The 3,304-nt window shown below is 47.3% G+C and overlaps 1 long non-coding RNA gene across 1 annotated transcript in view; it reads left to right on the top strand.

Moving 5' to 3' along the window:
- The window catches only part of LOC102494440 (uncharacterized), a 13,310-nt gene extending 10,218 nt beyond the window's left edge, over positions 1-3,092 (top strand). The window contains exons 2-3 of the long non-coding RNA XR_336311.2: positions 1,505-1,591; positions 2,758-3,092. This is a non-coding gene — a long non-coding RNA (uncharacterized LOC102494440). The remainder of the gene's footprint in view (positions 1-1,504; positions 1,592-2,757) is intronic.
- The last annotated feature ends 212 nt before the right edge of the window (positions 3,093-3,304 follow it).

The following is a 3,304-nucleotide window of genomic DNA, read 5'->3' as shown; positions in this document are numbered from 1 at the left end:
GAATGATTATTTTAAGAAAAATAGTAATAAGGATACTTATTCAAAGTAGATTGATTGTCTTTGATTACAATGAAGGATCACTTGCATAAGCTTGTGTTTATCAATACTGGGCATAAACTAAGATGTTTTTTGTTTCTTTGTTTTTGTTTTGTTTTGTTTTTGCTATAGGGACCATGTGCTCACTGAAGAGACAGAGACAGAGAGACAGAGGAAGAAAGAGAGCAATTCCCACAGGGGGGATGGCCACACCACTATCACTTGTCCTCCATTTTGCTCATTGAGTTTTGGACAAGCACACAGACACTCAGCATGTGTTTTAAATCTCTAGCCCCAGGCCTTGAACCACAATCAACTCAATGGGAAACCAGCAATGTCAACATTACACTATCTGTCGGTCCCACTTAGTTTCTTGAGACAGTTTGGGAGTGCTTGCTCCCTGAAACCAAGTTGGAGAAATAAACCCCCATCTCCAGCTTCTGCCCTTCATTGTAATGAATAGAATAGCCAGAGATAGTTTGCCAGAAACCAGCAGGGGCAGTATTCCTGGGGAGAGGTCATGGTGTTTGCACCGTAATGGTGGGAACCCATGTGCACAGAGGAGCGTGGAGAGAGGTGAAGGAGGACTTTCTGAGAACTCCTGAGGGAGGGGAGCCGGGCCAAGTCAGACGGGATTCCAGGTATTTGGCCGAACATCTACAGGAACATGGGCTGTTATCCCCAGGGGGATTCTGGAGTAAGTACCCCTTGTGGCTGGCTTCTCCAAGGGTGGCCATGGTCTGTGCTTCCTCGTGAGCCTCTGCAGCAGGCGTGTCCTGAGGACGAGATCCGTCCATGGCAGCTGTGAGGGTTTCTGTGGGGAACAGGGAGAGTACAGCTGCTCCAGGGGGGCTGAGTCTGCCCCCATGCTGACCTGCCTGCTGGTACTGAGCACAGAACACAGAGCCCCTCCAAGGCCAGGCTTGGGTGCCTGGCATCTCTGCCTGTGCTCTTCCTTCTCCCCAGAATGCCCAGCCCCTTCTTCCCCTGACTCCTGCCCCAGGGTTATGTTCAGACCCCACGATTCCATGTCTTGGGGCACCATAGCACTCTCATGGGAGACAGGCAGGGTGTCATCCTCACAACAAGCCCTGTTGGCTACTGACCAGGTTAGTAACGAGATCTCCACGTGACTGCCCAGCCCTTCACATCTGAAGAGCAGTGAAGGGAACTCCAACTCATCCTTAAGTGTTGAGTTCCAGGTCACCTCCTCCAGAGAGCCTACCCTGACCTCCCACCCACCCCAGCTGATCGCAGGGACAAGAGGGAGCCGTCCTAGCTCAGCAACAAGCCCCTGCACATTCCTGTGTGTTTCAGCTCCAGTTCTCCCAGGTCCCCTGACAGCTCCTCCTTGGGCTCTGACCACACAACCTCTCTCCTTCCAGGTCTAGTGCCGGACCGTGTTTTCTTGTCACTTGTGCTGCTCCGTCCTTCATCATTGCTCGAGCAAGCCCGTCCTTGCCCACAGCTCAGGGAGCCGCATCCAGGTGTCTTCTCCCGCACCATCAGGATGAAAGGTTACCTGCAGGAACGTGCCTGACATGTCTGTGTGCAGGTAAGTTAGGGATACTTTCTTATGTTTATATGGATACTTTTTCCTCCTTTTTGAGAGAGAGAGAGGGGTGTTTTAATGGGTCTTGCTGTGTCCCCATCTCCTTGCCCAGCCTTCTCCTTAGCCAGGGTCCCAGGCAGCTGCAGCCTTGCCCAGCATGTTCAGGTTGGCCCGGGCCCTGCACCCACAGGCAGTGGGGCTGTCCGTGTTCCTCCACAGCTGGGGATGTGTGTCTGTACAAACCTGCGTCTCGGTTATTTTACATTTATTTTACCTCAGACACTGATGTAACAACTAGAAGGGCCCATGCCTAGATGTGCTTCTGTGTGTGCGTGTGTGTGTGTGTGTGTGTGTGTGTGTGTGTGTGTGTGTCTGTGTGTTTGCCATAGAAGACTAAGCTTCATTTTGGCTACATAATTTAATGGAGTTTACTAAACTTCATTTGGGTAATAATTTAAACATTCAGATAGATTTAAATAACAAACATCTGACAACAGAAGTGTTTGAGAATAAAGACTAAAGCTAGCCAGTGGCATGATGGTTAAGGTGGCTGGATCCAATATGGCCAACTGCACAGTTCATGTTCCAGACTTGAAAACACACCAAGAACATGAGTGAGCATGCCTCAGATCCCAAAGGGGAAATGGAGAAGGGATTGCGATGTGACCATCACTCCCAGGGAGTGCCTTCTTACATTCATTCTCTGTCTCTTTCTGAGTGCACATACCCTAGGCAAATACATTTTTTAAAAAATTATGTTATTTTTGGTAAGGCTTTCTGTTACTTATTTTTAATCATTTAATTTTATTCATTTATTCATTTTTTAAAAATTTGACCAGAGAGAGACATAAGAGTGAGAGAGTGAGAAAGCAAGCCACCAGGTCTGGGACTCGAATCACAGCCATGTGGGAGAGTCCAGTGCCTTAACCACCATGCCACCTGCTGGTTATCTATTACATATATATTTATTTCTTTTAAGAATTATTTATTTTATTTATTATTATTACTATTATTATTATTACTATTATTTTAATTGGACCAGAGAGGAAGCAGGAGGGAAAGTGAGAGAGCAAGCCCCAGGTCTCACACTTGAACTGCAGTTACCCATTTTGGGGTCCTACACCTTAACCAGCATACCAGCTTATGGCTCCTTGATCATTTTTTTTTAGAACAATCAAAATCTATTGACGTAAACATTGATGGATGAGTAGCTGTCGTAAGAACATATACTATACAAAGAGGAACTTTATTGTCTTAAATGACTGTCTCAAACTTAGATGGTTTAAATAAAAAGAAGACTTTATTAAAATCAAAACACAACACTTATACTACGTAGTCTAAAGGATCCTGTAATGAGCAAATGGATTCCTGGGAATGTAACTAACTAATCTATATGTTATAACACTGCTATGAATTCCGGTGCTGGAGCAAACGTCAGTGAGAGCAGACTGCATCGGTAAGTGAGCAGCAGCTGAACTCACAGTGACGATCACAGTCACGTTAGAACAGGTGGAGCTGCAGGAAAAAACGGGCAACTCGGGGAAGGCTGGACCCCGAACTCCACGTCAGCCAGGAGCCTCCTGGTGCGCTCATTCTCTACCTGCAGCTCCATGAGCTTCCTCTCTGCCACCACGGCCGCCAACCATCTGTCCTGGAGTCTCTTCTCGTAGAAGCGGAGATGCTCCTCACAGGAGGACGTGGTGGCCTCCCGCTTCC

This window comes from Tupaia chinensis, unplaced genomic scaffold (genome assembly GCF_000334495.1).
Source record: "Tupaia chinensis unplaced genomic scaffold, TupChi_1.0 Scaffold000704_1, whole genome shotgun sequence".
NCBI classification, from domain to species: domain Eukaryota; kingdom Metazoa; phylum Chordata; class Mammalia; order Scandentia; family Tupaiidae; genus Tupaia; species Tupaia belangeri.
The sequence above is the reverse complement of the archived record's forward strand: the minus strand, read 5'-3'. Positions and strand labels throughout refer to the sequence as shown.